At 36.4% G+C, this 27,332-nt stretch overlaps 1 pseudogene; it reads right to left on the bottom strand.

The window, feature by feature from the left end:
- LOC140532191 (NEDD4-binding protein 2-like 2 pseudogene) overlaps positions 1 to 5,275 on the bottom strand; it is an 82,935-nt pseudogene extending 77,660 nt beyond the window's left edge.
- Between the last annotated feature and the right edge of the window lie 22,057 nt (positions 5,276 to 27,332).

The following is a 27,332-nucleotide window of genomic DNA, read 5'->3' as shown; positions in this document are numbered from 1 at the left end:
ACACGTGACATTCCATCTCTCATGTCCATACTTTCACATAGCTGGCCATTTGACTCTAACACCCTCTATCTTTACCTCTGTCCCTTAAAGTGTCTGGTTTCCTTCAAAACACCACCTTCAACTTGAGGTCTTTCTGAATCCCCCCACCTTATGAGTTTAGCACCTTTTCCACACAAAAAAATAAACAACCTTGCATTTATTTTGTATAGATTTCCCTGGTAGAATACAAGTTCAACGAGGGAAGGGATTATTTGTATATATATTTGTATATAGGGATCTTTTGTATCCCTAAGCACTTCTCACAATGTCTAGCACATAAAAGGCACTTTAATAAATACTTGCTTGATTAAGTGATTGATTAGTTTAATTCCTTTGTTAGACTGGAAGTCTTTCTTCCTTACATTGTTGCAAATGTTTAATATCTCAGAATAACCAGTCAAATAGAACAGTTAGCTGCCCATTCATTGACTTTCCTTTTCACTAGATGACCAGCCTACCTCCTTTTTCAGTTGTACCATCCTTGATGTATTTTTTTCACCACTACTCATATACAAGATGTAACTAATAAATATATTCTAACCTATTTACATGCACAATGTATGAATGCCCTTTTTGTCAACTGAAGTTCTAATTCATGTGAGATCATGATGTAGCATGATTCACAGAATCTAGCATCATTGAGAAAATCAAGTAAATAAGGCGTTTGTTCTTTGAGAGGATTGACAATCTCAGATTTATTGTTCCATTTTTTATACGTTTGTTATTTTCCTTGTTTTCTTCCCAAAGGCTCTCCCAGTAATCCTCCTTAGCTGAACATAATGCCAAGCTCTCTTCAAATTCTTTTTCTCATTCATTGCTTTTCTTTGTATCATGAGTGAATATTGCTCATAATCATCCATATTTCTCCTTTGTAAATTTTTGCAAATGAGCTTGTACTCATTCCCCTTGACTACCATGTCGGTCTACTTTGCAAAAAAAAAAAATGTCTGTTAGCTGAAGTGGTTGGTGGGATCCTACAGCATCTCTGATGTGAATACTGTTTGGTACCAATTAAAAAAAAAATAAACGGTGAGGAAGGGAAGGGAATGAGCATTTATATAGTTGCAGGTATTGTGCTATGTTATTCTTATTATTATCTTACAAATGTTATCTCATTTGCGGTTCACAACAACTCTGGCAGACAGGAGTTATTACCACCCCCATTTTACAGGTGAGAAAGCAGAATCAAGCATAGATTAAGGAACTTGCCCAGGGTCACACAGCTAGTGAGTGTCTGAAGCCAGATCTGAACTCTGGTCTTCCTGATTCCAGGCCCAGAGAGCTATCCAATGAACTACCAGCTGCCTCTAGGCAGCATGACATTGTAAAAATAGCACTGAATTCAGATATGAAATGTCTATGAAGCCTTAGTTCTACACCTTAATAGTCATGTGACTGGATATCAATTTTCTTATCTGTAAAATGGGAATAATATTTCCACTACTGTTGTTTTTGTTGTAATTACTGACCTTATAATTATTAACCTTCATATGCAATTAGAATATCAAATGAAAGAATATGTGTAAAATGTTTCATAAAGAATAGAAAAGAATAGAAGGAGTGTCTGGTACTAGAGCCAGAAGACCTAGGTTCCAATCCCACTTCTAACACTTACTACTTATTGATGATTAAGACATTTCTCCAGACATCAGTTTCATCTTCTGTAAAATGGGAGAGAGGAATTAGTAGATGTCCACTAAGTTTCCTTCCATTTCAAATCTGTGATTCAATGAAAAGACAGTGATTGTCATCATTGTTAGAGGTAATCCTCAGTGAAGTGTTGACAGCAGTAGGTGTCCCTCCTCTTGGTGATATTTACAGAATGCCCCTACATGTCTGTAACAAGGAGTTCCTGAAGATTGTCAGCACAACCTTCATGTGCAAAAGGATTCTATCTCTAATAGTAGATGTTGGACTAGCGGGAGGAGATGGTTTGAAAAAATGAATTTTCTTATACCTATTAAATTATAATTCCCTGTTCAGCCTATGTATACATTTGGTTTTTCTTCCAACCTACAGAGTCTGACTTAATCTTTTTTTACACATTAGTAATTCTACTGCTCAAGTGAAATAATTTTTGCATTTTTTTTTTTTTTACAAATGAACACACGGGGATATAGTCAAATTGTCTAGAATCATATATATGTCTCAGCAATGGATTTGTCACAAAGTTCCTGATTCCTAAGTTTGTTGTGTAGCTCATGCCACTGGTCTTGAAAAAGATTATCTAAGAAAAACTTCTAAGAAAAGGTATTAGTATGGCTAACAAAGTGTTAAAGTTTTCTTCTACCTTTAGCTACTTTGTCATTATTATTAGACTTCTGTCTCAACCAGTTAATTGCCTTTGGGTCTTTACATATTCCAACTTCTAGTTTCATTATATATGATATCCCTTTAAAAATTGCCTTTAACCTACAGTAGAGTATCTTCAGAAATTAACCAATTTAACAAAGACATAGACCATTAAGTAACTTAATTGTTTGTTCAATGGAAGACTTAGCCAGCTTATTTTAGATTATTCTATTAAAACATCACTTAGATGTATGGGCCAACTAGAGTTACATGTAAACATCTTTTTGCCTAACATCAACAGGAAATTACACCATGCAGTAGATTCTCCTCATCACTATTCTTGATTATTGTTGGTGACGTCTCCTCTCTGGCTTCCAGCTGAGCTCATCTAAGAAACCCTCACTTACATCTTGTCCTGCCCTATTAAATATGTAAACAAGTCTAGAATTTGGAGTCATCTACCAGAAACATCCAGGGTTTTGTAAAAAGTAGCAAAGAATTCTCATCCTGCTTGAGTAAAAGAATACTTATTTACCTCCCATTTTGCTTTAAGAAAAGTGGTGCTGGCCCTAAAAAATAGACCCCTAAAGTCTGAGATCCAGTCAATCCACAGTTTAAGAAAGATACACAACTTTGGTTTCACAAGACTATCAGCATAGTGCCTACTGAGCCACAGTGATAAAATTTGTATTTGTAAAGAATGTAGCCTTAGGAACATAAAGAGAAAAAAAATTGTAGTCTCCTTTAAATGTAGACTACACTTGCATGATACCATCACATCACAGAATGACATAAGTTGTATGATTATAGATAACTTTATTTAACTTTGCAAGTAAAATGAAGAGTTCTATTGCGCTTAACATCTTATGACAATCCACTCCATGAAGGAATGGGAAAGGATGGGAGGGAGTGACTGAATCTCCTGCTTTTTTTAATTTTATGAAACCCAGGAAGACTTCATTCCAATTGCTGCAAACCCTTAATTTAACATTATAACATTATTTTCCTCACTGCAATATCCTTACAATGTTTTTGCCATACTTTAAGTATACATGAATAACAAAAAAATAGAATATAGAAACTCTAAGCTCTACTTTCAAATTCATATAGGTTGGTTTCTATTGCTTAGTCAACAGCCTTTTTTTCTTTAATAAACATCAGTGCCAGTTGCAGCTAGATGTTCTCTAAAGAACAACACAGATGGAAATATTCTGAAACTTAGCAGGGTTCTCTTTCCAATAGAAGGAACAAATTTGGAGAGGAGAATTCAGGGAAGAAAAGGGAATAAGGAGGTTTCCATTTTCAATAATTTATGTTATAATTTCTACCCTCAAAAAATAGTTGATTTCCATGCTTTCCTGCTCCAGCAGGTTCCTGTGTGGTAACATGTTAATTATGGGGTTTTGTTTTTGTTTGTGTGTGTGTGTGCCTGAGAAATCTATGGCATAATGGGGAAAAGACTGAATTTGGCATAAAAAGGACTTGGGCTTCAATTCTGACTCTATTAGCTACTATCAGTGTAACCTTAGGCAAGTATTTAATTTCTTTGAACATTGGTTTCTACATCTATGACATGATCGAGTCAAGATAAAAGATTTCCAAGATCTCTTTCAGTTCATCATACTATGATCCTGTGGTTTATAGTAACACTGTCATGTAACACGTATGGTCCTGAATTAAACAGAATTAAAAGTCTGAGATAAGGACAAAGCAAGCTCTAAACAAGCCAAGGAGTCTAACAGTCACTCAAATGTTCAATATTATGGACAGATCATAAATGGGCTATCCTTTTCAAAACTAAAGATAGAATGATGTTAATATGTTTAAAATGAAAGCCTGTAGTATGAAATCACATAAACAGGAAGAGGAAATAATAGCTGATTGTGTGCATGAAGAAAAAGAAATTCTAATTTAATTCATGCATTGAAAAGAATCTATTAATTATAAAAGAAAAGGGAGCATAGTTATGAACGAATTTTAAGGAGACAACAGTTGAGAGGTACCTGTTTATCAGACAGAATATCTAAGTAGAATATCTGAAGATTTTGGCACTGAATGTAAAGGTTTGGTTAATCATAGGGTTTAGAACTGGGAGCACCATGTTCCCAACAGTTATAGGACAGGCTTATTTCAGAACGATCCAGTGATTCAAGTTTGGTCCTGGAACAAAATGAGACACTTATAGACCATCTAGCAGTTTGGCAAAGGAGATATATTCATTCTGAAAGTATATTTGTCAAGGACGCCAAATTGATTTAGCTGAGTGCAGTTTCTGTGTTGTCTATGCTGGAATACTAGTCAAGTTGGAGGAATGAGCTTAGGATTCCTGGTGGGCTGACTTTTGCACTTAGGCCAACACAAAACTACATGAAGTCTCAGTCCTCTGGAATAGTTTAAGAACAAATATCATTTATGGAAAAATCAGGCTAGTCTGTGTCAGAAGAAGCAAGTCCAACCCACATGACTGGGCTTTGGGAAAAGCCCAGTGATCCCATGTGATAAGAATCTTAGTAGATATTGGTTTTACTATACCACGTCTATATCTATCTAAAAAATAAAAATTTTCCAGAATTCAAATTTTACTTCTTTATTTAGCCTAATGAAGAGTTTAGCCAAGCAAGGTTCCTCCCCTGAAAGATCCTTTTTGTCCTTTTTGGACAAGATCTTGGAGTTTATTATTTACAAGAAACAGATTAGACTAGAAATGGGTAACTATGTTCAGCAGGAAAATTCCAAAAATAAAATACTTAGAATGACCAAATCTTAAAGAGGAAATGTCTTTTAGACATCATAATGATAGCTAACCCTTACCTGGCACTTTAACCTTTGCCAACTTTCCATCATATTGTCTAAAGACGAGGAAAGCAAGGCCCAGAAATGTTATCACTTGTACAAAGCTAGTTACAGGATAAGGAGAAGGGTCCAGGTCTGATTCTAAGGGCATTGTTCCTATTTCCATATCTTAAACTAAAGAATATTGTTAACCAATGAAGCTTTACCTTACTTCAAGCAAGGTACTCATCCTCTTAATGTCTCCATTCTGTCCATGTGTAATGCACAAATGACCACTATTGTAAAAGATGTTAAAAAGTTCTTTCATGGACTTCTAGTGAAGATAATAACATGAGAGGTCATAGAAGAGTCCATCTATAAATATACCCCAGAAGTGATCTTAAAGGACACCAAAGTAGTGATTTAAAAGACCAAAGAGAAACAGAAGTGAGTTTCTTCATCCAGTTCAGGACCACACTAGAAGAAAAGAGAAGACACCAGCACTCCTGTTTTTGCTGATAAGGTCTCAAGAGGGCTTACATTATGGGCAATAGGAGCCAATATGCCAGCTTAAGTTCTATTAAATGATGGGTGAAGCCTATGGGTTCTCTGAATAAGAAGGCAACAAGGGATATGGAAGCCAAGTGGAGTAAAACCAATACTCTAGTAATCTGAGCCTGAAGCCAATGGGAGCTCAGCTTTGCCCTATAGGAGAAGCAGGAAATAGAGTCAGGTCCCACAGATCACTTCATAAGGAAATAAGTAATGAATCCCTTAGAACTACTGGAGGAGATGGGGCTCAATCAATGATTGGTACACCTATGAAGGGACCCTGTATAAATCTTCAGACCAGTGTGATATCTAAGATGCAATGGAGTGTATCAGAATCACCACAGGAAATGGAGTCAACTCAGTTGGTGATTATGCAAGAAGGAGGAGAGGTAGATTGAGAGCAGCACCCCATTAGGCGACCAGGAAGAAACCAAGTAATAATAGAGTAAGACTCTATTGTAGTAAGTAGTATGCTACAATCCACCTTCAACTAGAATTGCAGCAGCATTAACATCCAAATGATAGAGGAGGCAAGACTGGCTAGAGCCTTCCCATTTCATTCAAGAGCATGAGAAGGGGTAGAGCCTGATTCTAACACAAATTCCCAAACAAGAAACTAAGGCAGAAATGAGCAAACAGAAGAAGACAGCACTGAACACAGTAAAAAATACTGTGGATTATATAAAAACCAAGATATTAAACCAGAAGAAGATGGTGACAACAAGAACAAATACAGGTAGATCATCAGAACATAAAAGAACGAGTAAACAAAGACTCCAAGGGTAGTCAGAAGAACTGGACAGAAAATAACTTGCAGATAGAAAAAGATTTAAAAGAAGGACAATTAACTTAGAACAAAAGGTTGAAAACTTTATCCAAATGGTGGATTCTGAAAACTAGAATGTAGAACTCTATCATGGAAATGATTGTGTGACACAAGAAATATTAGAATATATAAACATAAAATAATAAGATAGTCATCAACTATTAAAATTAACTGATCTAATAAATAGGTCAAGAGGTAAACTGAGAATCATTAGATTCCCTGGCAACAATGACCAAACAAACTAACTGTATCCTGTATTTCAAAATATCATCTACCAGAATCAGAGGGCAAAATGAAAATAGAAATAATCTACTGCAAGAATGCCCAGTATTGTAAAAGATGATGCAAAGTTCCTTTGTGGACTGCCAGGTAAGAGAGCAATGAAAGAGTCACTTTCTTAAAAGAAACCGAAAACACTCAGAAATGTCATAGTCAAAATCTAGAGCTTCCAGACTAAATAAAAGTGTTGCAAAGATCCAGAACAAATGGGTTTTAAGTACCAAGAACCACAATCAGGATCACATAAGACTGTGCTGCAAGTATGATAGAGAAGAAATCTTTGTATTATAATAAACCAAAAAACAAAAGAAAAATGCTTGAAATGTTTTTATGCAAACAAATTTAATGCAGTTAAAATTGGAAGGGAAGTCTATAACGGGGAAAGAATCTTTGCAAAAAATTCTCAGATAAAGGCCTCACAAACTAAGAGCAATTCCAACAACAGATAAACCATCAAAGGATGTGAACAGGTGGTTTCCACTGGAAGAAATCCAAATGATTAACAACCATATGAAAAATTCCAAATAACCAATAGAAAAATGCAAATTAAATATTTTTCCACTTCTATACTATGTTTATTAGATTGGCAAAGATGACAAAAGATGAAAATGACATCTTGGAAGATTTGAAGGAAAATAGATACATTTCTGGACTGTTTGTGGGGCTGTGAATTGGCAGTCATTCATTTTTTGGAAAGCAATTTGGAACTATGCCCTGAAAGGTAATAAACTGCATACGCTTTGACCAAACTATAGCAATCCTACCTTAGACACTACCTGTGTGACTCTGGTCATGTCACCTAACATCTATCTGCCTCAATTTTTTCATCTGAAAAATGAAGATAAGAATAGCACCTATCTTGCACAGTTTTTGTGAGGATGAAATGAGATATTTGTAAAGTACTTTGCAAATCTTAAAATCATTATATAAATGTTAGCTTTTATTCTTTTTCTTACCATGACTAGGCCCATACTCCAAAGAGATTCAAGAAAATAGAAAAAGATCCACATATTTGAATATTTATAACAGCTCTTTTTGTAATAGCTAAAAACTAGAAACTAAGGAAGTGGCCACCTATTGGTGCGTGGTAAATAAATTGTGGTATATGAATGTAAAGGAATATTTTTATGCCATAAGAAATGATGATATGGACAGTTTGAGATGCCATTGAGAAGAACTCTATGAACTGATTCAGAGTGAATTGAACTAGGAGAATATTCAAATAATCACAACAAAATTATAGAGGTAATACAACTTTGAAGGCCATTAGAAGTCTGATTAATATTAAATTATTAGTCTAGAGGACTGAAGGAATCATGCCACCCATTTTTTTGTCAGAATGGGAAATGTATTTTTGGAAATGAACAGTGGCGATTTGCTTTGATGAATTATATGTGAGTGTTTTGTGAGTGATTTATTTTGTTAAGATTTTTCATTGTTAAATTGGAGGCATGGGAGGTGATAATAAAAATTTGTAAAAAAAAAAAAAAACTAATTTTTTTAAAAAAAAGACTTAAAACCAAGAATAGTTTATCCTTGAAAACTATACATAATCAAATGTGATAAATATATCAGTCACCACCACACCATTCATACATGGAACCATTGATTACAGCAAATGGGGAAGTTTTGAATGCTGTGGATAAGTTCACTTACCCTGGTAGTATACTTTCCAGGTATATGGATTGATAATGAGGTTGATGCACACATTGCCAGAGCTAGCTCATTATTTGGGAGGCTCTGAAGGAAAGTATGGGAGAGGAGAGCTTTTAGACAGAATACCAAACTGAAGGTCTACAGAGCTGTTGTGCTCAGCTCATTGTTGTATGCCTGTGAAACCTGAATAATCTACCAGCACCATGCCAGAAAACTGAATCTAGGAAAGAAATGAGGGGGAAAGGGGAGCAAATTACTATTTCTCATAGTTGAGATATTTCAGAAGAATACAAAACCCTGGAAGAAGGGGTAGAAGATGAACATCATTCTTATCTGAGCTGGACAAAGGAAGGATGAATGTACATACATACAGAGTTTCATATAGAAATATATTAAACTTAGGAGAGAAACAGAAAGTTTCAGGGAGAGAGGAAAGGAATTTAAGAGCTGGTAGAATTAGAGAGGGAATAGTCACAAGAAAAACAAACATCAACTTCATAGGATCGATCCTAATGGGGGGATTAAAGAGAGCAGACCAGTGATCAGTGTCTGAGCTAGGTGACTAGAGGAGGGACAGAGAAGGCGTGCAGATCACTTAAATTATGAATCATTAGGAATGATCATATTCCTTCATTTTTACCACTTTCTTCTTTGTAGGAGGGGAATGGGAAAGAAAATAAAAAAGGACAAGACGAGATGATGAAAGAAAATACACAAGTAGCTATCATAATCCTGAATGGGAATTGGAAGAATGTATGCAGAAAATAAAAAGTAGCAAAATGAATTAAAAAGAAGAATTCCACAATATGTTGTTTAAAAGAAACTTTTGGGATATAAAGTACATAAACAAGGGATTGGAGCTGAATTTATTATACCTCAGGTGAATTTTAAAAAGTAGGGATGTTGATCATGAACTCAGTCAAAACAATTATGAAATAGATGAGGTCTTAGAACAGAACCTTGGGAAAAACACAGTTAAAAGGCATGATTTGGATAATGAGCCAGCAAAGGAGAATGAAAAGGAATGGTCAGGCAAGATAGAAGGAAAAGCAGAGGAGCATTGTTTTTCTTACATTATTGTACTTCTTGTATACACTGATTTCCTGTTTTCATTTACTTTACTTGGCAGCTAAGGGCTGTGCTGGAGTGCTGGACTTGGAGATAGGAAGACTTGAGTTCAAATGATGCCTCAGGTCCTGGGCAAGTCATTTAACCTCTAGATGTCTCAATTTCCTCTTCTATAAAAAGGAGATAATGATAGCACTTACCTCTCAGGGTTTTTGCTGGGATTAAATAAGAATATTATTTTAAAGTGCTTTGGAAACCATAAAGCACTTTAGCATACAAATACATATTATTATTGCACCTCTCTCTCTCTCTCTTTCTCTTTCTTTTTCTCTCTTTTTCTCTCTCTCTCTCCCTCTCTTTTTCTCTTTTTTTCTCTTTCCTCAGTGGGCAGACCACTTCACAGCTCCACAGCAGCCCACTTCCTTTTCAAATCATTTAAGACACTGACACTGTCTTTTCATTTGTTTCATTTTTAGGTAGCATTTCTAGAGTTTATGTTAATTGAAGATTTTTAATGGCGATAGCTTGCCCTACTTTTCTCTCTCCAGACAAGTAATTCCTTGATTTTGTTTCTTCTGCCATCTAATTTATGCTTAGGAATGAAGATATTTTCATTGGAATGCAATGTGTTTGTATGTGACTTGGAACTGGGAATTCATTTGCAAATAAACAAACCAAAAAGCATAAAACCCTTGCCTGTGACTAGTTAAGATTGTTTGCAATCTGTTATGATCCAGTCCTGGCACATAATGAAAGTTTCGTGTCTTCAGTTCATTCTGTGTGTACTTGTGGTTTGTCCACCTAATTAATCAGTACCATTTGCATGGATGCATTTCTATCAGGTGGGCTCTTCTTTGTATTTCTTCTTTGTTCTGATTTACCTTGTCTTCTTCTGGCACCAGAACCCAAGGGATACACTAATGCCACTATCTTCTATGTCAAGATGATCATCAAGACAGTTTGTGGGAGGAATTGCTGAAACTCCCTGCTGCTGCATTTATTTCTTTTACTCTTAGGAGCAGTTGCATCAAACTGAGAAGGCTGCAAATCCAATCGGCAATATTGACAGTCCAATTCTCCAGCATTTCAGAGTTCCTGCCAGACCTTTAAAACTACCTTAATAGATCCAACACCCCAGAATTCCCCAGTGCACATCACCCTGGCTGGCATTTCTATACTCTGCAGTCTGGCTTCCCACTTCCCATCCCCAACACACAGCAGGCACTCTTGGTTGGACCTTGGAGGGCCTGGGGTTTTTTATTGTTATAATATCACTGTTTTTATTATGATTCTTTTTTGTTTTGGTCCAGACTTGTCATTTCATCATTGCAAGGACCTCTCAGTGTGGAAACTCTCTCTACTTATGCAGATCTGCAATTTGTCCTTAAGTTAAAGTCTTAAAGTTTCCTGGAGCACTCTGAGGTTGAATGAATTAACTGTCAATAATCACACTATTATTTAGGAAACTATTATGTCTCAGACACAGAATGTAAATTTGGATCCTCCTGATTTGAAAGCTGATCTTCTGTTTGTTATGTGATATTATTTATCAACAGATTTTTGTTACTGCTACTATGACTATTTTTATTTTCTATAATGGCACATTGGCCATCCTTAGATAGCTCTTTAGGGACTTAGCATAAATTCGGTAGTAGACTGTGTTTAACCTTTCGTTTCTAGTTTCAAGATCATCCAGTCCAACACCTTGATTTTATAGATGATGAAACTGGTGCCTGGAGGGGTTAAATAATTTGTCCAGGTGACATAACAATAAATAGGTGAGCTGGGATTTGAACTGAGGGCCTCTCACTCTAAATCTATTGCTTATTTCCCAGATACTTTTCCTTCAACTGAAACACAAGTAGCTCTAACCAAGAACGTTCAAATTGTAGATGCTGGTACAGAAAGCAAAAGTAAAACTCAAACAAAACAAAACTTGAAAAGCCACAGTAAACTGTTTGGGCTTTAGATATTTTTCTATTTTAAAAAGCTAACCTCAGCCTCTATATAAATATTAACCTCCTTCTTTGAATAGCCCATATACTGATCTCTTATTTCAATTTAAATTGATTGAAGAGAAAGCTTGATTGCATTTAAATTAAGGTAGATCTGCATTGCTTTTAAAAAAAACACTTCAAATTATGCAAATTGACACAAATATGAGAAATGGAAATATGAATATTGGCAATGTAGCTACATTTCAACCAAAATGGCAATCTCCAAGTTATGCACATTCTGAGGCCCAATGTAGAATTCAGGAAAGACAGAAGAAAATAATAACCCCAATTTAGTAGGCACTAAAACTACACACACGTACACATGCACACACACATGCACACACACATGCACACACACATGCACACATATACAGAGTGAGTTATATAACTAAATGGTGTATGTCCACATTATAGCAATAGGTTTTTGCTCTCCCTTAATGATATTTTTTGCATGTAAAGGATGTTGATTATCACGTATTCAATTATTTCCCACAGCATGATCACTCTTACTATACACACACATGAGAATAATAAGATAGTGCATTGCTTACTTGAAAGCAATAGCCACTTTGGAATATTTTAATGCCATGGCAAACATTTAATTTCTTAGTGTTAAAAGGCCATTTAAGATGATGACATAGCAAAGGTTCAGGTATGTTCTGACTGGTAGATAGATTCAGTTACTTCGAATACGAAATGTAGAGGGAAAGCTTTTTTTTATAGATCCAGGCAGAAAAGCAATGGAGACCATTTTTGTCTTGTTTTGTGCCCCCTGTGAAGAGAATCCAAGCTTGAAGTTTCCTTTGAAGTGAATAAAATCTTCACACTTAGATCAGCTCTGAGGGCATATAGAGGAGAACAAGAAAGTAGCTCTATTAAAATAAAAATTAGCATTTAAATGAGGCTAGACTCAAAAGAAAATGTATGCATCAAAAAAATACTAAGATTTGAAAACTGAGATAATCTCAAGTCAAACCACCTTTTACAGAAGTAGGTCTTTCATAAGTCTGACACAAAGACAACCAAAAATGTGCAGTAGAAGATTAGATAGGGAACAGAAAGCACAAATCATGCTGAATGAACTAGACACCATGTATTTGCTTATGGATATATACATATACACACATATGATTACACATATGTGCACATATATGTATGCACACAAATTTTGTGCACAGATATTATATGTGTGTGTAATACATCTAAGTACCCAAGCTACTACTTTGCATTCAATTAACACTTGTGATTGATTGATTCAACTTCCACAACTGCTAAGTGTACTGTGACCTTGGGAGTCATTAGCTTTTCTAGTTGACAGGTTTTTGTATTCTATGATGAAGTTATTTTCTATACTGGATATCAATAATTTTTTTGTGTTTTTAGATTAGTGATGGCATCAAATTTCCAATGACTCAGCAGTATGCAGTGTCTTATGAACAGAAAAGAAATTAGGTATAGCCTATAGACCACCTATAATAGAAACAAATGTTTCTAGAGAGTAATTTAGGCTTCCTATTCCCTATTTTATTTTAAACTCATTTTTTCCTTCTTTTTGTGTCTCTTACAGATCTACCCAATGTGGATTGACCTAGGATCATCATAGCTTTCAAATCATCATATTTAACCAGTTTCAAATACTGTACTACAACACATACACATCTTTTCCCCCAAATAACTTGAAAGTCATTTAAAGGCAGGTATCATATCTTATACTTCTTTGTGTTTCTTACTAAGCTTATCTCATGGTATGTATTTAGTTAAGGCCTACAGAACCTTATTAAATGCTAGTTTTATCACTATGTTGAGTCGGGGTTGGGGGCAGGGGGATTGAGGAGTATGGTACAGTGGGTGGACAGCTGACCGTAGTTCTCTTTAGTAAAAGGCAGAGAACTGAACTGGGAATCAGAACACCTGAGATGTTTACAGGTTCACTTAGAGTCAGGAAGATACTGGGGTTCATCTCTGGCCTCTGAAATATTCTGAGATCATTAGAAAGTTGTTTAATCTTTTAATGTCCTAAGCAACTCACTAATATTATAAGCTGCCAGGCCTAGAGGCCTGTGTGGGCTACCCGAGTCTTCTTACCTCACCTCCGAGGTCTTCGGCTGACCACGCCGGATGCTCATATGAGAGAAAGGACGTTCCAGAGTCGAACAAGGGTTGAGCTTTATTTCAGGGTCTCGGTTACAAGTGCAGGGGGGTCTTCCTTAGGAGGAAGAGGGGGAGATTTCCTAAGGAGGCTAAGATCTTAAGGGATTGGAAGTAGAAGTACAAGCGGGGAGAGAGGGGGAGGGGAGAGAGGAAAGAAGAGAAGCGGAGCCTACTGTCCTCTTGGCTCCTCACGTGCTAAGAGAGCTTTCAGGCTTCCTCAATCCTACTTAACCTTCAGCCGCATAGTTTGCATCTGAATACTGTGCTGTTAGGTGTGCCCAGATCCGGGACAATCTTGAGGGCGGGGAGATCTCTCTCCCATCACGTTTCTCACGGGAAGAGGCGGAATTACTCGAGATAGCTCGGTTCACCTCGATTCCCAGCCATTTCCTGGGGGGGGTCTCGTGAGAGCTCTAAGATTTAGAAGCTCCCACCTTTACCCACCCAAGACTGTCCACACGGAATTGAGCTTCCAATCCCAACAATAAGCAAAAGAACAATTGCCAATCTCCATTGGTTAGACACAATTTCTTCACTGGTAGTTTCCTACGCCTGTGAAATCACAGTTCAAAACTGAACGGCTGTAGCTATAGATATAAATGATAGGGAGGTGATGATAGAGGTATAAAGAGACAGAGATAACTAAAGATACAATTTTTAAACTTCCATCATTTGAGTTCTGCTGGTTTAGAAATTGTTGCCAATCTCCTTTTTGCTAACTCTTTAATCTCAATCATCTAGTCTCACTGCTCATATTACCTCAGTCTGAGCCACCCCTCCCATTCTAATTAACCCTACCTTTCCCAGCCTGAGTGCAACCCAGTTCACCTATTGCCCAGGCCATTCCACCATGTCCTTTGGAATCCCCTCTTATTGTCCACAAATTCCCCTACATCTTTGAATTTCAACTGACATTTCTTGTCACTCTAACCTCTCTCATGAAGAAATAAATATGTTGAAATCTTTCTTTTAGATGTCACTATTTCCATTTCCCTATTTCCATTTCACCATGGACTCCCTGTCCCACATTACTACTTTAAGGCCACTCTGGTATTACCATTTCTCAACCAACAAATAAGTTGCAACTTGCTTATACCATCCTTTCCACTCATTGCTGTCATCTGCATACTTCTGAGTCATTCTCCCTACTTTTTTAAAAAATAAATTTTTTGTTATCTTTTGTTTTTATGTCATGAATTTCCAGTTATGTCTCTCTCCGTTACTTCTTCCAAATAGCTATGCCCTGGCTGGTTGGTGGTTGTTGTCCTTCACTCTAGAAGAGGGCCAAAATGACATCACCATGCTAAAGTCAAGTTTCTGACTGTGGTTGATCAGACCAATATGAGCTCTGAATGCTTTACGACAGGTTGGGCGCAAATAGTCTATGTGAATGTTGGGGGAAGACTCTCCAAATTTGCATATCTTGCGTTTCCTTTATGCTATTTCAATTATGCTTTGCTCATAGAGCATAGCACCCTTTCTGATGTGGGCATGCCATGCTGAGTGATCCTGTGACAGTGTCTCCCATGGCACACAATGAATTCCAAAGTTCTTAAGAGAGACCTTGAGAGTGTCCTTGTTTCACTTCTTCTGACCACCATGTAAATGCTTGCCCTGTGTGAGTTCTCCATAAAATAGCCTTTTTGGCAAGCATACATTTTGTATTAGAACAACATGGCCAGCCCATCGGAGATGTGCTCTCTGAAGCAGAGTTTGGCAGTTTAGTTCAAGAAAGGACCTCAGTGTCTGCTGCCTTATCCTGCCAGGTGATCCTCAGAATCTTCCTAAGACAGTTCAATTCTTTGACCACATAATGAGAAGACAGGATTCATTGGAAAAGACCTTGACATTAGGAAAGACTGAAGACAAAAGGAAAAAGGGATGGAAGTGGATGAGATGGATAGACAATATTATGAAAATAATGAACATGAACCTGGATGGACACTTAGAGATAGCATTGGGCAAAAAGGCCTGGAGTGCTGTGGTCCATGGGATCATGAAGAGTTGGACACAACTGAATGACTGAACAATGACAACATTAAAAAAGTATAAAGGGGAGAGAAAATCTAGCAAAACTATCACATCAAAAAACCCAATGTATGAAGTATTCTGCATACGGATCCATATCCAACCTCTGCAAAGAAAGTTCTAAGGTATCTTCCTATTTTTCTTTTTATAGGACATTTGGTCATTATAATTTTGTAGCCTTTGATTTAAATTGCTTTGCTATGGTTTTTCTTTTAATTTACGTTGTTATAGTAATTCTGAATATATTTGCTTACTTCATTTTACATCAGTTCATGTAAACTTCTTTTCCCCCAAAAGAAGTTGCAGGTGTGATTGTTGAGCTACTTTCTTTGATATTTGAAAAATCATGACAAACAAGAGAGGTACAACAGCCTAGAGAGGGACAAATATTAATCCTATTCTTCAAAAAAAGAATGAAGTCTGAAAACTATAGTCCAGTGACCTTGAATTTAATTCCTGGGAAAATTCTAGGGTGGATGATTAAAGAGATGGTTGGCAAACATCTACAAAGGGAAGTGATAAGTATAAAGAGCCAGCAGGGCTTCATAAAAATAGGTCACTCTAGACTAACCACATTGCCTCTCTTGACAGGATTACCAAACTAGTAGATGAAAGGAATGTTGTAGATTTAGTTTACCTAGATTTAAGCAAAGCTTTTGATAAAGTAAAGAGAAGATGCAGTGACTTGTATTAGACAATAATTTAATTAAATGAATTCCAAACTGGTTGGATGGGATGACCAGACTCAAAAAGTCATTGCTAATGTTTAATGACAATGTGACAGAAAGTTTTCAGTGGAGAACCCCAAGGTTCTGTGCTTGACGCCATGATTTTTAACCTTTTGATCAATGACTTGGATAAAGGTATTGAAGATGTGCTCATCAATTTTGTAGATGACATAAAATTGGGAGGGATAACTAGACCATGAAAAACAGAGTTAGTATCAGACAATCTCACTGTACTGGAGTAGTGGTAAGCTGTACTGGAGTATTGGTAAGTTAGATATTTATTCCTTCAGGGGAGGTTAAAAGAACTCTATCTTAGAGAAGAAAAGACTTGGGCAGGGGGCAGGACACTATAACTGTCTTCAAATATTTAAAGGACTGGCATATAGAGAGGGATGAAACTTATTCTGTTTAATAGCAGTGGACAAACCAGGAGTGAAGATTGGAAGTTAAAAAGTAGTAAGTTTAGGCTTGATGTAAAAAAATCCCAACAATCAGAACTCTCCAAAAGAGGCATGAGCTGCCTAGAGAACATGTGGGAATTGAGATAAGGAACCCAGAATCCATAAAGCTTAGATTTGATTTGAACCCAAGACTTCATGGTATGTGTATGGGTGTGAGTGTATTTAGGGGGGGATAAATAAATAAATCTGGTCCCCAGAGCAGGTCTGGCTAGCTAAATCATTCCTTCAAGTTTCTGGCAGGGAAATCTGAGCAAATGAAGTATCTTCCTCTAATGCTATTGACTGGAGCCCCCGTTGCAATCCCTGGCTACCAGCTCTTATATTTTGATCTCTCATTTGATGTCATTCACATTAAACCTACTCTTCAGCAAAATTGTGACCATTGTTCCGTTGAACCAAATGCTTCTAGGTCTCTTCTCTCAACCAGGTTTCACGCACCTTCATACAACCTCCATAGACCACAAGTTCAATGGTCTATCACTGCAATATTTCACTACAGAAAACTCTAAGCTTCCATGTTTCCTTGACCTCTCACCATATTCACCTGCATCTTCATCCTGGATAACTCCCACAATCTGATTTATGTGTTCCTTGTCCCGAATGGCTATCTCCTGGAAAAAAATCAGAAAACTAAGCACCCATTAATAACTCATGGCACATCACCTCATTTGGGTTCTCATTTATGCTAGTCTTGCACTGCTCTTTTTCTTTTCAAATTTGTATTTATTTTGTTTTTAATTTCCAGAACATAGTAAAATTAAAAAAAAAGATGATTGTAGATGAAGCTGCAAATATTATGTAAAACTTGCTATTTCTTTTAAATATATAATAAAATTATCGTGTAAATTTCTTTTCCCCTTTTTTTCTTCCCTCCTTCCACCCCGTACTAGAGATGGCTATTAGTAGACACAATAGATGTATGTGTGTGTGTGTGTGTGTGTGTGTGTGTGTGTGTGTGTGGAATCATTCTGTACATAATTCTATTCATCAGTTCTTTTTCTGAATGTAGATAGCACCTTCTTTCATATGTCTTTTGTAGTTAATTTGGGTATTTATAATAGTCAAAATGACATTTGCACAAAGTTGTTCTTAAAACAATATTGTTATTACGATAATGTTCTCTTGGTTCTGTGCATTTTGCTCTTCATTATTTCACACAAGTCTTTCCATGTTTTTCTAAGATCATCAAGGTCATCATTTCATATAGCACAATCATATTCTTTCATAATCATATACCATAATTTGTTCAGCCATTCCCCATTTGATGGGCAGCCCCATAATTTCCAGTTCTTTGCCACCATAAAGACAACTGCTATAAATATTTTAGAACATATAGTTTTTTTTCTTTTTACCCCATTCATCTTTGGAACTAGACCTAGAAATGGTATTGTTGAGTCAAGGATAACTCTTGGGGTATAATTCCAGATTGCTCTCCAAAATGTTTGGATCTGTTCACAATTCTACCAACAATGAATTGTGTCCCAATTTTTCCACATACTTTCCATAATTTGTTGCTTTCCCCTCCAATTATTTTAGCCAGTCTGATAGGTATAAAATATCTCCGAGTTGTTTAAACTTGTATTCCTCTAATCAATAATGATTTAGAACATTTTTCATGTGACTACAAATTATTTTTATTTCTTTATCTAAAAACTGCCTGCTGACATCTTTTGACCATTTATCAATTGGGGAATAACTCATATTCTCATAGATTTGACAAAATTCTTCATATGTTTGAGATATAAGACCTTTATCTGAGAAACTATCTATAAAAATTCTCCCCAATTTTCTGCTTTTCTTCTGACCTTGGCTACATTTGTTTTATTTGTACAAAACCTTTTTCAACTTAATATAATCAAAATTATTCATTTTAAACCTCACACTGCTGTCTATTTCTTGCTTATTTTTGAATTGTTCACTTATTCATAAGTCTGAGAAGTAATACATTCCAAGATCTTCACATTTTCTTATAAAATCTCTCTATATATCTATGTCATATATCCATTTTGACCTTCTATTAGTAAATGTTGAAAGATATTGGTCTATGCCTAATTTCTGCCATACTGCTTTCCAGTTTTTTCAACAATTTTTATCAAATGAATTCTTATCCCCAAATCTTAAGGTTTTATACTTGTCAAATAGAAGGTCACTATATTTGCTGCTGTAAATTATATGTCTGCTCTGTTCCCCTGATCTACCTTTCTTAGCCAGCATCAAACAGTATTGATAATTACTGCCTTGTAATATAGTTTAATATCTGCTACTGCTAAATCTCCTTCCTTTACACTGGTTTTCATTGGTTCTTTTCATATGATTGATTTTTGTTCTTCCAAATGAATTATATCATTTTTTCTAATTTCTAATTTTTTATAATTTAAATCTAAAATTTCTAATTTTTGATCATTTAAATTAAATTTTAATAATTAATCTAATTTCAACATATAAAGGATCTGTTATTGTACAGATGTGAGTTTGCCTTCCACTGACACATATCATAACTCTTCTACTGCTTAGGAGATGGTCTTCAAGAGTTACTGCCATAAAAAAGAACAACACATCCTTCTTTCTTCTTTCAAGTCTCTTGCTTCTTTCAAGTCTCAGCTAAAATCAGACCCACAGGAATCCTTTCCCAATCCTCCTTCATTCTAATGACTTCCCTCTGATTTTTAATCCTTAATTTATCCTTTCTATATCTTGTTTGTGCAAATTTGCTTGCATGTTGTCTTCTCCATTAGATTGTGAGCTCCTTGGGAGTTGGCATTGTCTTTTGCCTTTCTATGACTAGTGCTTGGCATAGTGCCTGGAACATAGTAGGTACTTAGTAAATATTTAATGACTTACTGATAGTTCAGACTTGCAATTTCCATTGTCAAATGACAAGACATTCAATTTATTGTCAAGTCTGTCCTCAAAAATCTTCCCAGCTTAATAGGATCTGTCAGTGTTTGTGCACCACCAGCAAAGCATTCAGGAACTAGATAAATCTTAATGCAAGAAGAGATATTACAATGGACTTCATTGAAGGATTCCAGGAGTAGGGATTGATCCAAATTTTTCTTCTTTGTCCATACTGCAACCACAAATGGCAAATACTTCTACTTGATCAAGAATACTGAGACCATCCAAAGTGAATTTGCTTCACAAAACTCAAAGTTAGAAGGAAATTCAGAGTAAAATTAACTCAAAAAGCATTTATTAATCACCTATTATATGCCAGACATTGTACTTACCACTGGAGATAGAAAGGTAAAAATAGTCCCTGGTCTTAAGGGGCTCACAGTCTAAGGGGATAGACAACAAACAAACAACTGTGTAAAAACAAGCTATATATTGGATAAAGTGGAGAAAACCTCAGAGGAAGGAATTAGCATTAAGGGAGATCAGGAAAGACTTCTTGAAGAAAGTGGAACTTTATGACCAGAATCGGGAGAAGGTTGCACACAGACACATTGTGCAATGACTAATTTTGATAGACTTATCTAAGAATCTAAGAGAACCTAACCCTAAAGGACTCATGATGGAAAATGCTATCTACATCCAGAAAAAGAACTATGGAGTCTGAATGCAGATCATAGCCTATTATTTGTTTTTTCTCTCTTTTTTTGTTTCTTCTTTCTCATGGTTTCTCCCCTCGGTTCTAAGTCTTTTTCATATATTACATGTTGCCTTGGGGTAGGAGAAGGGAGAGAAAATTTGGAACTCATAATTTCATGAAAATGAATGTTTAAAACTAAAAATAAATTTGAAAAAATAAAGTAGAACTTTAGCTGAGCCTTTAAGGAAGCCAGAGAAGTCAGGAAGCAGAGATGAGTTCCAGAGACTTCCAGAAAGAGGAGACAGCTAATGAAAATGCCCAGAGTTGGAAGATGGAGTGTCTTATGCAAGGAAGGTCAGTGTCACTGCATCTAAGATGTAAAAAGACTGGAAAAGTAAGAAGGTCCCCAGTGATGATGAGTTTTAAGAGCCAGAGAGAGGATTTTATATTTTATCTACTACTGGAGCTCATTGATTAGGGGAATGGAATGGTCAAGTCTAAGTCAAATCTAATCAGTACCTGACTTATTTTTCAAACCTTCTTAACACCATCATTTTCCTCTTTTCCTCTTATCATAGAAGATTATAGAATCTGATGTGGAAGAGACTTCAGAGGCAATATAATCCATTACATACCTGAACAAAACTCCTCTCTACAAACATTACTGAAATATGGTCATCCAGTCTCTGTTAACAACTCTAAGACCAGAATTAAAATCTCAGTCTCATCAATACATAGCATTTCCAGTACATATAGACAACTCCTAGGAACGCTGCCATGAGTTTTACGCTGTTTTGCTCATGTTGAGGTGAAAGCCACATCGATCTGTTGATTTGTACTCTGAAATTTCAGAAGAAAGAGATGCAAATATTCACAATCAGTAAATCATTTAGCTGGGAGAGAAGCTGACAGGAGCCTATCAACTACTGTAGCTCAGCTAAGAAGAGCTCTGACAAAAACAAATGACCACCTAACTCTCAAGTGTGTTATCAAAACCTCCAATAAGACGACAGAGTTTTTCTGAGAAATTTTGGTGTTCAAAGGAAATATAAGTTAATAGACTGATAGAAAGCCATATGCTCTTTACCAAGATCTTGAGAGTCTGGACTTGCCTATTTGTATAATAGACCCAAATTGTGATAGGGACTATATGAGAACAACTGATCACAACCACTGTTGCTCATAGGAGATGTTTTTGGACTCACTAATGTACAGGACAGAGGTGATTGACACACTTCTGAGAAAAAAAGACTGCTCAATTATACAAAATTATACAAAGACTGAATCAGAATACAGGTTCACTGTGTCTAGTGAAAAAGATGTTTTGTACTGTAACCTAACACCTTACCTTGAAATGGAGAAAAATGCAGTTCAGACAAGTGAAGAAGACTGTATCCAGAGGCAGTGCCGCTGTTGCCTAGAACTTCAGCTGGAGAGACTTCTGCAATACAGAGACAATTCAGAGAACACTGAAAATGTTGATAGCTATCCTGGGTGCTCAGCAAATCCAGGTGTAGAGATGTAGGAATGACAAATGTCAATTGCGCCTTATCATCAACCCACTCAGGTACAGTTGCAGAAAGGTCAGTGGAAAGCTAGACCCATATGCACTGAAACTACAATAATTTATAATGTTACAAGTGAAACTAAAAATGTGGTTACACATGTACCTAAACAACAAAGCTAGAGATGGCTAATGGAATGTTTGCCTTGCATGTACTTGAATGTGTTTCTTGATGAACTATGTAAATTACTGCATGTTTTCAGGTATACTTTTATTATTTTGCTATAACACTTATTTACTTATATGCCAGTAGAGATAGTGTATCTAGTATAAGCAATATCTGTCGATTAGAGATAACCTATTTAGCCATTTGTTATTTGTGCATAATACCTATGTATAATGTAATTTTATAGGTCAATTGACATTATTAGGATTCATAACTTAGTTTTCGACGAATATTTCTCATGATATCTTGTGTTTTTTGGATATGCATATGCATGCCTTGTTTTCCAGTTCCTCAGTCTGCTCATTTTCTTGCTTCTCTTTTAATGTCCCTCATGATCCACAAGTGTTCTTTGTTCACAAACTATGAAATTCCTTCCATCTTTCCACGTACCTCACAATCCCTAATCTTACTCTCCGTCTTTGAAGTGACTTCTATTGTCTCCATCTCGATTTTCTCCCAGTCTATCCACCCTGAATGGCTACAATCACTTCCATTCTGTATCTTGACTCCTTGGTGAACTAACTCAACTTTAGTCTCAGATCCCTTTCCCCTTTATCCTATAACCAATTATATCTTGTCAAATCCCAACCTTAGAGGACTCTTATCACTCACTTCTTATTCATGTGCTATTGAACGGAGCTGGAGGAAATCATGAAACCATGCTGACTGAGTCCATTACAAATTGATGCTGTCTAATCTCAAGTGGGCTTTCACTTCATTGAAACAAACAATTTATTCTTCCCTAATTTATTCATAACTCCACTCTCCTCAGTGGCTATTCCAAAAATTTCTGAAGCCTTCCATGGAACTGCAGCTACCTTTTGATCAAATGAGAACCTTCCCTGAAAAAACTGCAATCTTTCACTGAGAACCCTTACCTCTCCCATCTTCATCTTTCTTCATTCAGACATCTTCTCCCCAACTATTTCCTCCTTCATGTTGATTCATTTCAGATGATGATACTTCCCATGTTAATTTTTCAATATTCACCTCCCAATTTCTCCAGCAAATTGACAACACTATCACCTTCACTCTTTCTTCTTTCCAACCTCTCCCTATATACTGGCTCTTTTCCTGCTGACAAATATGGCCATGAATCTCCATCCTTAAGAAAACTTACTCATTCTCACCATCATTAATAGCAATTATCCCATAACCTTCCTCCTCTTCATGGTTAAATTCTCTGAAAAACCATCAACACTTAGTTCTTCCACTTCCTCTTCTCTAATTCTTCTAAATAAACCCTGTGCAACTTGCCATCATTCAATTAAAATTGTTCTCTCCAAGTTTATCATTGACCTCAGAATTGCCAAATCTAATGACTTTTTCTCAGTCCTACTCCTTGACCTCTTGGCAGCATGTGGCACTGTTGGCCACCCTTTCCTTCTAGCTCATCTGTCTTTTCTAGGATTCTTCCCCCTGACACTACCCTTTCTTCATCCTCTTCCTGTCTCACACTGGATAGAGTACAGGACTTGGAGTCAAGAAGACCTGAGTTAGAATTCTGTCTTAGAGACTGACTAGCTGTCTGACCCTGGACAAGTCACTTAACCTCTCTGTGCCTCAGTTTCCTCATCTGTAAAACTGTGTAATAGTAGCACCTATCTCAGAATTGTGAGGATCAAGTAAGCTGACATATGTAAAGTGCTCTGAAAAATTTTAAGTTAAATTTAAATACAAATGCTAGTTATTATTATTATTTACTTATTAGCGATCTGTTTGACCCCTTTTCATTCTCCTTTGCCATATCTTTAACCATATTGACCCACTAAATGTTGGTATTCCTCAATGCTCTATCCTGGGTCCTCTTCTTTTTTCACTCTATGCTTTCTCATTTGGTGATCTCCCAAGGTCAATGATTTGTCTCTAAGCAGATGATTTCTAAAGACATATACTCAGCTCTAGCCTCTCTCCTGAGCTACACTCATACATTTCCAACTGACTTTTGAATATCTTGAATTAGACAACTTGTTGGCATCTTGAACTCAACATGGTCAAAAGCAATCTTTACTTTCCTGCCTCCAAACCACCTCTCCACTTTCTTATTACTGTCAGGGCCACCACCATCCCTAGTATCATTCCATCTATTAAGACCCAATGTCTTTGCACTGGCTGGTCTCCATGTGTGGAATGCTTTATTCTTTCACTTCTGCTTCTAGGTTTCCTTGACTTCCTTTAGGACTCTGCTGAAGCCTCACCTTCCACAGGAGTTCTTTCCAGTCAAATGTTTTCTTTCTCTAGTTATCTCACATTTACTCCTTATGTGTCTTGTATGTACCTGGTTATTTATGTGTTGCCTCTCCAGCTACAATGTAACCTCTTTGAGAGCAAGGATTCCTTCTGCCTTTCTTTGTTTTCCCAGTGGTTAGCGCATGCTTGTTTTCTCTTAGGATGTGTTTGTATTATACCCTGCATATATGTTAGATGTCTAGTCGTAAAAACTACCTGTCAAGTGATACCTTGTGTTTTACCATGACTATTGGCATTTTTAATGCATATTTGCTGTAAACAGGACATCCAGATTGATTACCTGGGATGTTGGAATAACCATGTTTATTATTTTATAGAGTTGTTGCTTCCTTTAATGCATCTGATATGTATTTGCAGATTTCAAGTGTTCAAGTCATCTGATTTCTGACCCTAGGAAAGTATATAACTCCTCTGGGCCTGGAGTTTAGTGAGCATTGTCATGGGAATGTGAGGTGCTAGAAGTAACCATGGCAACTGTGCAGACTTTTACCCAGAGGTCAGCTTGATATTTGAATTTGGAGTTGAAGTAGGGCTCTGGGAAGAATATAAAGAATCTATGTGGACCAGTCACACATAATTATGAGAGAATAGAGAGACCCGATCATGGTGCTGGGAAGTCTGACCAGGAATGAGTATTGCTTCCAGGACAGTATAGGCAGAGGACTGAATAAATGATTGGGTCTATCATCCTGAATGGAAGAGTCCAGTCCTTTTTGTTGCCTTATCATTTTATAGGTTGCTTAATCACTCTGAGACTCACTTTTCTATCTGTAGAGAGGTTACACTACATTAGAGGTGAGCCAGTTACATGAAATCTGGACCACCCCCTGCTTTTGTCCAAAAGCTACAAAAATAAGTCAGATTTGGTCCTTGGGCTTTAGTTTGCCAATCATGAACTAGAGGAAGTCTGAGGTCTCTTCAAAGTCTATAGTCCTAATGTTTATATAAAAATAGGATGCTTATGGGAGAAGTAGAAGCTCTTGTTCTGGAAATAAAATAGAATGGAAAGAACATTACACTAGGAAGGCATTATACAATTGAAATCTTGTGGTTGATGACAATAGAAAAATCCTGGGAATGATATCCCAGATCAGCTTAATGTTCTGCATGTTCAACAATTTAATCTTTAAATGGAGAAGAATACTTCCTTTCCTTGGAGAGATGGGAGATCTTGGGGAGTACAATGTTGAGTGGCTAGTTTTGCTTAACTGTTTTTTGTTTGTTTTTGCAAGAGAAGGATCATTGAGAGAAGAAGGGACATGACATCTGGAAATGGCTATGATATAAAAATAAAAGACATAACAAAACTATTTTTAAATGTAGTTATTCATGGTGGTCATCAAAGGATTTGCTTGGGAGAGGCCATGGTTGCTTGTACTCTCTGATTTTACTTCTAAAGTTTAAGGATGCATTCCATACAGGCTGACTCGTTTGTTTATATCAACAATAAGCATCTTAGGCCTTTCTGATCCCTTCAGTGGCTAGAACTTTCTCCTTCTTGAAATGATGTAGAATTACTTTATTTACTTGTCTGCATACATTTTGTCTCCTCGTTCCAAAGAATATAAATTCCTTGAGGGCAAGAACTATTTTAATCTTTGTGTCCCCAGCACAGTGCCTTCAACATAGCAGGCATTTAATGTTTGTTGAATTCAATTATAAATTATCATAGTCACTTCTACCTATAGCAATGGTCCTATAATCTAGTTCTTCCTCTTCTTCCCTACAACAGAGCTAAAGAAATAATTATTTTCTGTCCTTCCAATTCAATTGCTCTCTCAATTAATTTTTGTCTTTAGCACTTTTACCAGTATTCTTAAAACACTGTACTGTATTTGCTTGCACTTTATATCATTTTAAAAAATCAGAGTTGATGATTTCCATAAACATGCTTATCATCCTCTTTCTTCTTGCCCATCAGGATATTTTCGGCTTATGTTCTTCACAATTTATTTTCAGAGCCTCCCATCTCTTTTGGACAGACTTTCCTGGAGGAATACTATTAGGCTATTGAACACATCCTTTCTCTGAGCTATTTGAAATCTACCTTCCACAAATATCAGATATCTGTCAGACCATACCGGATATTCCTCTCCTTCACATTCCTCTCCTCTATCACTATTTCTGTTTTAGAGTGTTCACTTGCCCCCAAGCATTGCCATGAAGATATATCAGTCCCCTACAGTTCATTACATTTAATGCTTCTATTTATAGCTCAGAATTCATTCTTTCTTGCCTCCTCCAAGACTGCAATACTTTTATCTCGTATATTTTCAATCTCTCACTTACCATTGCCTCCTCCTTTTCATATATTCATATCTCCTCAATCCAAAAGAAGCCTTCTCTTTACCATCCTAGGCTACCCAGTTGTCACATATCTTCTCTCTCTAACACTGTTAAACTTATTGGAAAAGTTGTCTACACCACCTACTCTTTACTTAATATCTTGTAATTAAGTTTCTACTCCGAGCATTGGATTGAAACTACTGTCTCTAAGTTCATTAATGACATCCTTAATCACTCAATCCATGATCTTTTCCTATTTCTACTAGTCTAAAATACTAAGTTCTAGCTCTATCTCAATATTATTTCCCTCCACACATTCTACTCTCCAAAATAAACTAATCTCAGCTCCCAGAAATACACTGTGCTCTCACAGATTTATTCCTCTCTTTTCTCCCTCTCTTCTCTGTGCTTAAATCTGTCCCTTCTCCTCTTCTACAGTAATTTCTTACCCACATTTATCCTGGAGTACATGAATCTCCAAAAGGTCTCTGGATAAATTTTAGGGCATTTGTGAACTTGGATGGCTGAAAATTATCTCTTTATTTTCATTAATAATTGGTTTCCTTTATAATCCTCTGTAATTTTTTTAAATGAATTTAAAAGCCCTATTCTGAGAAAAAATTCAGAGGCCTCATCAGACTGCCAGTGGCTTCCATGCCATAAATAAGCCTAAGAACTCCTG

Source organism: Notamacropus eugenii, chromosome 3 (assembly GCF_028372415.1).
Source record: "Notamacropus eugenii isolate mMacEug1 chromosome 3, mMacEug1.pri_v2, whole genome shotgun sequence".
Taxonomy (NCBI): domain Eukaryota; kingdom Metazoa; phylum Chordata; class Mammalia; order Diprotodontia; family Macropodidae; genus Notamacropus; species Notamacropus eugenii.
Note: the sequence above shows the minus strand (reverse complement) of the source record. Positions and strands in the feature narration are given on the sequence as shown.